Source organism: Solanum tuberosum, unplaced genomic scaffold (assembly GCF_000226075.1).
Source record: "Solanum tuberosum cultivar DM 1-3 516 R44 unplaced genomic scaffold, SolTub_3.0 scf00120, whole genome shotgun sequence".
Taxonomy (NCBI): Eukaryota; Viridiplantae; Streptophyta; class Magnoliopsida; order Solanales; family Solanaceae; genus Solanum; species Solanum tuberosum.
The window spans coordinates 289193-300564 of NW_006239047.1; positions in this window are offsets into that span (position 1 = coordinate 289193).

The following is an 11372-nucleotide window of genomic DNA, read 5'->3' on the forward strand; positions in this document are numbered from 1 at the left end:
TTAATTTGGAAGCCTGACATTAGTCCAAATTAGATGAACCCTGCTCTGATACAATGCAAAATTATAGGCTTTGGACTTAAGTCACACACCAAAAGCTAGCTTAAAGGGAGGAGTATTTTCCTAACCTTGTAAGGAGACCACTCATATCATTAATGACCATGAAAATCTAATGAATAAGCATTTGGTTGTTATTCGTCCTGACCAAATACCAAAAGTACGGACTGATTACACTTTGGAGAAGAAGAGCATCCGAGTCGAGACCCTAGGTGACAACAATAGAACGTTTTATCAAATAGTTAAGAATACTTTGGTATCTCGTGCTAAACTAATAAAATTCCTTTCCATGAATGAAGAAGTGTGTGGAAGATTGATTTTGTGATCGCTTAAACAAGAAGGGCATCCAGTCCTTCCTTAAACGCCATTGATGGAACCACTAATAATCCTCAACCGAAGATGCAGAGGGTTAAGAAAGAAGAAAGAACAACCTAGGGATGGTGAGTGAAACAATTAATTTCCACAAGTGGCGGAGTCAGAATTTTCAAAGAGTGTCAATGATTGACATTAAGGAACTTTTGCAACACCTTAACCACCGCACTAAACCTTCATGGGCTTGTGTTAGGAGGTGTTAGCACATGTTTATTAAATTATTAAATCAAAATTTGACCTATATATAAATTGTAATTTTCCGGCGAAGGGGTGTCACTAGACACCCCTTCGGCAAGGATAGCTCCGCCCCCTTGCTTCCAACATTCTCTCCTCAAGGAAGAAGCGGGAAGGAAAGGATTACCATTTTTCAAAAAGTAGGTTTTTGTCATGACCCAAAAATGAACGTGATGGGACCTGTCTAATCCCATTAAGACAAGTCAGCCTAAAATCCAACAATGCGAAAGAATTGCAAAAATAAACTAATAATAATATAAGTGTAACACCCCGAAAATTTCCAAGTTAAGACCCAAACTATTCTTTATTTACATGAAAGGTCATATCGAGTGATTCTTAAATTTAACATTTGTGTAAAGGTCAATTCTTTATTGTAAGAATGATGTTGGATATCTATGAAGGTCACTAGAATCTCCTAGCACAAAGTTGAGTTGAAACTTTCCTTACCAATTAAGTTTTTATGTAAGATTCTACTTGGATCAACTTCAAATGACCATATCTCTTAGAATATAAAGAGTTACGTGGCCCAGAACCTATCAAATTAAAGGTATTTAAATCTTCTTTCCAATGCCGCAAATTTCACAACAATCCGAGTTTTAAGTAAAAAATTATGACCATTATAGTAACATGATATGGTGCAGTGATAGATTAGCTGACCGAAAAACATTAAAAGGGTCATTTTTGCCTCTTTACCTCTAAGAAAACCCTAAACGAATTTCTTGACTAATAAAATGCCCAAAACAATCATATTTTCATCTCTTAATCCGTCATTCTCTTATCTCTCAAACCCTAAGGCAAAACCCTAAGGAAAAATCAAAGTAGAAGACTTTCCTTCCAGATTCTTTCAATCTTTTTAAAAATTCTTCTTCAAGGTACGTCCTTCTCTAAGAATTTCATTCTTTCCAACTCAAATTCCTCCATACAATTACGGATCACTAATGAAAATTATAATTCTTGTCCATTGAGATTTCAAGAAACCAATTCAAGAATATTAAGAAAGGTTTTCTTGATTGTTCTCCTTCAAGCTAGGGTTTCAAGACTTTTAATCAAGTTCTTCTTCAAGATTCTTCAAGAACCTTGTTCTTCTAGGTATGTAAGGCTATCATAGTGTTGGAATAGTTCATCCTCACTCACTACATGTACTTTCAAATTAGTAAAAGAGTAATCTAGGATTCTATCCCTGGATTTGAGTATTCTTGAGATGAGTTGATTTTGAGTTCTTGAGTTCCAAATTCTTTTGAAATTATATTCCTAATTATTGAATTGCTACATGTCATGCATTAAGATTCTTGAGTTGATTTATTCATGTCTATATTTCAACATGAACCATATGAATTGAATAATTTGAGATGAGTAGTATCGTTGAGTTCTGAGTTCTTGAGTCCTTGAGTTCTTGCGTTCTGAGTACTGAGTTTCCATATTGCTATTAAGACCCATGAATTGAGTCATTCATGTCCATAATTCTGCATGAACCCTATGAATGGAGTTATAAATTTTGAGAAGCTTTTTAAAGCCAATATTTGAGTTCTAAACTGTGTTTTTGAGAAAGTAAAGATGAGTTTTGAGAAAGGGTTTTTAAAACTAGATTAGTATGACAGCCGAGTATGTCATCAATGTTTAAGCAGTATGGTATCTATATATACCATCAATGTTTATGCAATATGACTTCCTGAGTTATCAATGATCATATCACAATATGATTTTGATATATTTTTTAGAAAAAAATTTCAAGTATGAATTGAGTAAGAGTATAAGAGAACTAAGTATTCCCAAAGGTATTAGTTTTTACATTGATAAAAGAGAAACTTTAATTTCTAAATGAATTATGAGTTCAGATATATTTCAAGAGCAGCTACCTCTTTTAAGAGGATAGTTTGAGCAATCATCTCAAATTAGAGGAATAGTATGTTTTTAAACATTGAGCAGGAATATATATTATTCGGAGTAGTATTGAGCACCGATATGGGATGAGTTCAGACAACTCATATTTCTCATAAACCATTTATGCCAACATGGGTACAAGATCATACTTTTTAGATGATCCTAAGTGCCTTCGGTCAGAGCTTAGTGGAGCCACTTAGTTGAGGTGTTCTATACCTTGACAAGGTATAGAACAGTTCTGACAACGTGAGCGAGACGTTGTATCATTACATAGCTCATAGTGATGGTTGTCGGTTAGAGAATTTTCCAAATAGAGTTAAAAAGTGTATTTTTATGATATCACTTAATATGTAGAGTTTAGAGATAAGTAGGTACTTTTGTAAAGTTTTAATGATTTTACTTTTTTATTTCTTTACATTCAGTTGAGTTTATATCTATATCTACTACTGTCCTTTCATTCAGTTATTTTTTATTAAGCTATATTACATACTCGTACATTCGACCTACATCTTTTAATGATGTAGATACAGGTTCTTAGGACTCTCAGCAAGATTCCATTGAGATCATTTAGTTAGCTTTTGAGTAAGACCTCTTTGCTTCTGGAGGACTCCAGTTTTGTTACTAGTAGTTTTCTTGAGGAGTTGCGGGTCTTGTCCCGACACTCATACTTGTATACAGTAGAGGCTTCATAGATAGACAGTTCTAGAAAATCTTTCAGTTTCAGATATTTTACTTGAAACTTATGTTTCATACTCAATATATTCAGTTCAGTTTTGAGATTTAGTAATCTATTTTTAAATGTTTCTTTCAATTTAATGCATACATATGCTTGAGTTAGTCTTCCGTTTGTAGTCAGCTAGGATGAGGGTTCGCTTGCGGACCAACAAATATGGTTTTTGAGTGTCGGCCACGTCCAGGGTGTAGGCTCGGGTCGTGACAATAAGCGCGGAAAAAACTTAGTCATTTTAAAATATCCCCAAAACCTGGTTGTCACGTGTACAAGCAACTAATGTAATAATACAAATTGAAGCGAGGGAGTATATCTTTATTTACACTTCTTTCTCATCTCATATTATATATATATATATATATAAAAGAGAACCCTAGGCTCGCATACGTTGCACCACCACAACCCATGATTATCTTTTAATTTATTTATTTCCAATTACGTGGAGCCACCACAAACCAAGATTCCCCTTTAATTTATTTATTTCCAAAACTAGTCTTCCTCATTCATGAAAAGTTGTGACTTCTATGAAAAGTTGTGACTTTCATGAAAAATTGTGACTTTTATGAAGAGTTGTGACTTTTATAAAAAGTTGCGACTTTTATGAAAAGTTGTGATTTTTTATGAAAGGTTATGACCTTTCTGAAGGGTTGTAACTTTTCCAAAGAGTTGTGACTTTTCTGATAAGACACAATAAGCATTTGTTCACACTACCCTTTGTTGTCTATAAATAGAGGAATTTCCTCTCATTTTAAATTTTTAAACAACAAAAATTCTGAATTCCTTCTTCTTCTTCTTCTTTTGCACAATTAAATATTCGTGTACTTTGCTTCTGTTGAGTGGATCACTGGCACCATTGTTTTTTGTATCAATACACTGGTGAATTGAATCGTTCCATCATGATAGGATCTATTCCTTTAAACCTCAGGTACTAGAGGGAAATGATTTCCTTAAAGGGACACTGTACATTTAGTGGGCTCGATTTTTTCCTTTCTGTTTCATTCTATTGTTACTGATCCTGATATGTTTTTTTACATTCATTAATTTATGCTTATGATATTTTTTGTTGCTTTTGAGTACATGTTTTAAACTTTGTTGTTTATGTTTCTACAAAGTTATAGTCATAAGTATTTGTTAGTACAGATTAAATAACACACAATAATTGAGTATTCATACAAGTTTTATCTACTGAAATTGTTAAAGGTACAATAAAATAATTCCTTAAAGATCTATATTACCATCTTTTGAAGACAAATTTCAAATTTGGTATGTCATTGTAAGGACATAAAGACCTTAAAAACTTTATCGCACCCTGATGTGAGAAGTGAACCAGGAAAAGAAGAGAAGAATTAATAAACTTTTGACATGAGTTCAAGGATGCGCCAGATGATCTATAAAGGAATATATGACTAGACTGGAGCCTCTTTTAATCCCAAAGACATAGATAACTACACAATGAATTAATTGCTCATATTCAATATGAAATATGGACAAATTCTCAAATATACTGCAAATTGTAAATACTTTTCTTGAAGTAATAAATGTGTTTCTCGACACTGCGATTGGAATAGAACTGTATTCAAATTGAACTCCATCACTCTGGTATGTTGATTTTTTTAAAAAACACCCAAACAAGCTGAATAGATTTGTGTAATATTTTTCTCTTTCAAGTATATATAATAATTTGAATTGTTGTCCAATATGATACATTCTCCCTTTAGTTTTCCATTTTAATAATTACATATGATACATTTAAATGGGGAACTATAAAATGATATATGTAAATCAAAAGGTAGGGCTGAACTTTCTACACGTTAGAATTAGAATATTTGTTCACTTTTTTCAACCCTTTAAAATTTATGAATCCCTTCACCAATGATTATTTATTTATTAGAAAATTTAATATCTCAGGTCGATGTACATTTGTTTCCCTAAAAATATCAAATAGTAACACTTCATCAAAGCAAAAGGATAAATTATAAAATCAAATTAAAGATGATTGATTGATTGAAAGATAAATGAAAAGATGTTGTAATTATCATTTTCCTTTACATTACTAATGTCCATTACTACGTAATCTTGTGTGTAAGATAATATAATGTTTTAGTTTTAATGACTAATAGGTTTTAAGTATTATTTAATAAAATTCCTTCATATTGACCTCCCGCGCGAGGCGCGGATAATTTTACTAGTCAAAAAATAAAAGAAAATTAATCATAGTGGTAATTTAATGTGAGATCACACATTTGTGAAAGATCCTAGAATTCAGATATATTTGTTAAGTTTATTTAACAGAGGAAATTAAATAAAAATAAATGTATAATATACTCTATTGACTTTATAAAAGAATAAAATGAAAACTTGATGAGTCAATTCACTTACATGTCTCTCATTTCTACTTTTTTAGGGCACAATAATATAAAATTTAGATCACATTTTAAAAAATATTCAGAGCCAATACATTCAGCTTTTAAATAAGGAATCAATAAATGAAATCTATGTCACAATAAAAATATTAATCTAGTACTCTCAGTCAGTTCATCCGTGCCCTAAATTGTCTACGTAAAATTCTATCCTTATACCATAAAATGTAAAATTCTATCCTTATAGCCTAAAATATAAATTTATTAGGACTCAAAAACCCATAAAAATCAGTCACATATGGGAAAAAAAAAGAGCGAAGGAGAGAGAGAGAAAGAGAAACAACGCAACACAATATGCAATTAATAACATATGTATTAACACATAATTGTTAGATTTAACAAGAAATGAAAATTCTAATTTCTACGAATAAACTTAGAAAAATCTAAAATAGTTAACACCAAACCTAACACATAAATAAAACAACAAAATATAAGGTATTTTAACAAGTGTTTTCAAGATTTATCAACAAATGAAAATTCTAAGTATAAAAATAACTAAGAAACCCTTTAAAAAGCTATCCCCCAAATGTTATTTAATACATAAATACTGCAATTCTTACAAGAAGAACAAACATACACATAATCAAAGAGGGATAACACATATATTAACAAATAATTGTCATATTTAGCAAGATATTGAAATTCAAACTCGGGAAATAAACTTAGAAAACCTTAAAGTGTAACGACCGGTTTCTGTCGATATATAAAAGCCAACGGGAAAATTTTTTGGGCCAGAAAACTTTTTCGTAGTAACTTGGGATTTCCCAACGTAGTCCAGATTTGGACGAAATTGGAGTCAGTGAGGTCTAGGAAAATTTGATAACAATTGGGTGATCTAATTATGATTCTGATCACATGAATAGATAGCTATTACGTTAAAGAACCCGTATGACTTTACAGAATTGAATTCGGGCGAGTAGAACTCCCGAAATTGATCTTAGCATGAACGGGTAGTTTCTGAGTGTCATCGGTTGAATGTGTGTTGTGAAATAAGTGTTTTGGAATTCTTAAAATTGCTCACTGTTTCCGTGCAAGCCGTTGAGGCGGGATTTTCCCGCCAGGGTAGGGCTGCTGTAGCGGGGTGAGTGCCGCTATAGCGGGACAGTCGCGACTTAAGTTGGAAATAAACCCCAAAAACATTTTATTCTGTACTTTTTGACTTTGAGAGCTAAGGAACGACCCTAGGTGATTTCTTGACAGTTTTCCACCATTCTTGAGGCTAAAGGTACGATTTTCACTCCCTGAATCCATTTTTCGATCCGTAGAACTTAGTTTCGTGGTTAATTATCGATGGGGGAGGGTTTTCATATGGAAATTATGATGGAAAAATCCCTAATCTGGGTATGGAGGATGAAGGGTTTGACATATGATTGATATGATCGTTATAATCCAGGTAATTGGGTGTTGTTTGTTGATCCTTGAATTATTGTGATTGTTTGTAGACCAAGAGCAACCAGAGAGAATTCAAAAAGGGAAGAATCAAGTTTCTTAGGGGATTCAATCTTGTTTCGAGGTAGGTGATGGTTGTGATTTCATGTTGTGTGATATATGTTTGTTCTTGCTTCATTATAATACGTGTAAGTATGCGAATGTTGCATTATTGATCACACTAGTTGTAAATTAGGATATATGAATGATGAATGACAATCATCACTTGATTGTATGATTTTGAGAATATACTTGTGATTGTGATTGTAGCTTTGTTCAATGGATCGGGTGTTGCGTTTCGACATACTAACTAGGATTGGTTGCCACGTTTCGACATAAACATGGGATCAATTGCCACGTTCCAGCATAAATATTGGATCGGGTACCACTTACCGGTACGCTAATAGTTTGGGTTTGGGTTGCATGAGAAGACCATTGACTTGACATAACTGTGTATTTTGAGAAATGTGAAACTGTTCGTTGTTCGTAAATGATATTGATATTGTATATGTTCTGTGTATGCATGTTATTATTATGTTGTAATGGCTTATGTACGTTGCACATAGTGGGACAGCCGCGTGATCCTACCAGTACACTTTGGTTGTGTACTGATACTGCACTTGCTCTTTCTTTGTTGAGTACAAGTCATCTTCAAGAGGCTATTAACATACCTCATTTAGAAGATCAGTGATCGTTCAAATTCAAGGGTGAGCCTGTTCTTCCGGGCTGCCATGAGTTCTCTTCCATTATGTCCCCATTTTGGACTTAGACTAGTGCATTATGATTTCTTATGTTTAGTATGAGGTTGTACCCCTTCATGTTTAGACTTATGGTTCTTGTTAGAGTTTTGGTACATTGACTTTCAGGTTCTAGGTATTTATTTCGCATTTGTTTGGTTGTTAGACTTTTGTTTGGAGTTTATGGGAACTCCCTATTTCTTTCCTTAGCATTTAAACCTGCTTTCGTAACTTTAAATGCCTTGGTTTGATTAAGTTTTGTAGTTCTTTGGTTAGCTAATTAGGATTAATGGTTCTCCCTATGGATGGTTAGTGTGGGTGCCACTCACGACGGTATGGGTCGTGACAAAGTTGGTATCAAAGCCTAGATTCGTTGATTTTGATGTACTAAAACAAGTCTAGTAGAGTCTTGCGGAACGGTACGGAGATGTCTGTACTTTTCTTGGAGAGGCTATAGGACTTTAGGAAATCTCTTTTTTTTTCTCGTCTCCTTTCGTGCTATGACTTGATTCCAATTAACACTAGGTTCAACGGCGTCAGGCCCGTAACTCTCGTCAATGCTCTAGCTGAGGAGTGTGCAGCGAGAGGTTGAGGTCGCGATTGAGGTCGAGTCAGGGGTAGAAGAAGAGCTAGGGGTAGAGGCCGAGGAAGAGTGGGGCCTACTAGGGATGGAGCACCAGTTGAAAATGCTCCCAGAAATAAGGCCCCTCATGTGCATCATGAAGAGGTAGAAGAGAATATCGAGGTTGAGAACGAGGAGAATGTTGGACAAGAGGAAGAGGTGTAGGCTGAGACTACAGGTATTCCTCCCTTAGACCCAATTTTAGCTCAACCGATCATGTCGTTCTTGAAAGGATTGGTTGGTCTTGGAGTGCTTCCCTCTGTTCAAGCTCCCGCCAATCCCCGAATTGCTATCATTGTCCCCAAGGTGGGTGGAAATGTAGGTAATTATGCTATCTTCCATCTTTTGTTGGGTCCTTTTATGACTGGTAACGAGCATGAGATATTGACTAAGTTCTTGAAGTTGAAACAGCCTGTGTTCAATGGTTCTGAGAGTGAGGATGCATATGAGTTCATTCTAGATTGCTATGAGAGGCTTCATAAGTTAGGAATTGTCCATCACCATGGGGTTGAGTTTGTGACTTTCCAGCTTCAAGGTGAGGCTAAGTAGTGGTGGAGAGATTATGTGGAATGCATATCTTCAGTTTTACCCCAGGATGAGTTCATGGATTTGGTGCAAGGTGGTATGTTTGTGGCTGCTTATGAGGCTAAGTTCCATGCTTTGTCGAGATATGTTACGCAATTGGTGACTATTAAGGAAGAGAGGATTCACCTATTTGTTAAAGGACCAAATTATGAATTGCAGGTATTGTCATTGTCTGTTCATATGACCTCTGCAGGAAAAAGCTTCAATGAGGTAATGGATTTTGTGAAGAAAGTGGAGGGGGTGAGGCGAGACAGTCAGGCTAAGGCATTGGCTAAGAAAGCCAAAAATCCAGGCAACTTTCAGGGATGTTACTCCAGAGGTTTAGGAAGGTCAACACTTGCAGCCCGGCCAATTCAGTCCGCTATGCCCGCTTCAACAGGTAATTACTCCAAAACTACACCTTAGAATTTGATTCAGGATAGCCAGGGAACCGCACCTTTGACGGGCAGCATGCCATCTTTTGATCGTACTGATATAACTGTAGAGAACCTGGGCATATGAAGAGAGATTGTCCCCACCAACGCGTGATGGATTCCACACAGCAGCAGACTAGAGCAGTGGTACCCGTGGGAAATGGTAATAATGGTCGAGGGTGTCCCCAAGGTGGGCGATGAGGAAATCAACGAAGCCGCGGAGGTAGGGGTAATGGTAATACAGGCAGAGGTACGGTGTAGCTAGGTAAAGAAGTCGCTCATCATGATGATAAGGCTCAGTGTTATGCTTTTCTGGGTAAGAATGAGGCAAAGGCATCTGATACAGTGATCACATGTACTATTCTTGTCTGCGACCAAATAACTAATGTGTTATTTGTTCCGAGTTCTACTTATTCTTATGTGTCCGGGCGCTTTGCCTCAGAATTTTCTATGATTTGTGATATACTTGATTCCTTCATCCATGTTTCTACCCTAGTTGGAGAGTCTGTCATAGTCACTCATGTTTATCGTGTTTGTCCTATTTTGTTTATGGGTTTTCAGACTTGGGCTGATTTAGTGATTTTGGACATGACTGATTTTGATATAATCTTAGGCATGACTTGGTTGTCCCCTATTATGATGTGCTTAATTGTAATACTAAGTCTGTGACACTAGAAATTACGGGAAGGGAAAAATTAGAGTAGGAAGGGGTGCACAAGCCTAAGCAAGCTAAGATCATCATATCCTCCATTTGGGCTAGAAAACTGGTAGGGTAGGGTTGTTTGGCTTACTTGGCTCACATTCGGGATGTTGAGGTTGTGTCTCCATCTATTGAGTCCATTCCCGTGGTGTCAAAATTTAGAGAAGTGTTTCCTACTGATTTGCATGGTATGCCTCCGGATAGAGATATAGATTTCTACATTGATTTGGAAACTGGTACCCGCCCCATTTCTATCCCTCCATATCGCATGACTCCGACAGAATTAAGAGAGCTCAAGGCTAAAATCCAAGAACTTCTTGATAAATGATTCATTCGTCCTAGTGCTTCCCCGTGAGGTGCTTCTGTATTGTTTGTTAAGAAAAAAGATGGTAGTATGAGGATGTGTATAGATTACCGGCAATTGAATAGGGTCACCATTCGAAACAAGTACCTATTGCCTCACATAGATGATCTTTTTAACCAATTGCAAGGTGCATCGGTTTTCTCTAAGAATGATCTAAGGTCTGGTTACCATCAGTTAAAGATTAGGCCTGAAGATGTGCCCAAGATGGCGTTTAGAACCCGTTATGGGCACTACGAGTTTCTAGTTATGTCATTTGGGTTGACTAATGCGCCTGCAGCTTTTATGAGTTTGATGAATGGTGTGTTCAAACCATTTCTTGATTCGTTTATTATAGTCTTTATTGATGACATTTTGGTTTATTCGAAAAGTGAGGAAGAGCATTCCGACCATTTTCGTATTGTTCTGGGTGTTCTTGGAAAACAAAGGTTGTATGCGAAATTTTCTAAGTGTGAATTTTGGTTGACTTTGGTTGCATTTTTGGGGCACGTAGTTTCAAAAAAAAGGGTAATGGTAGATCCCCAAAAGATTGAGGCTGTTAAGAATTGGGTTCGGCCTAGCTCGGTGACGGAAGTTAAGAGTTTTGTGGGGCTCGCTACCTACTATCGCCGATTTGTGAAGAACTTTGCTTCTATTGCCTCTCACTTGACAAATTTGACAAAAAAGGAGGTACCTTTTGAATGGTCTGAAAAATGTGAGGAGAGCTTTCAAAAGATCAAGACTCTCTTGATCACAACACCTATTCTAGCACTACTGGTGGAAGGTAAAGATTTTATAGTTTATTGTGATGCTTCACATTCTGGTTTGGGTGCGGTATTGATGCAAGATAAGAATG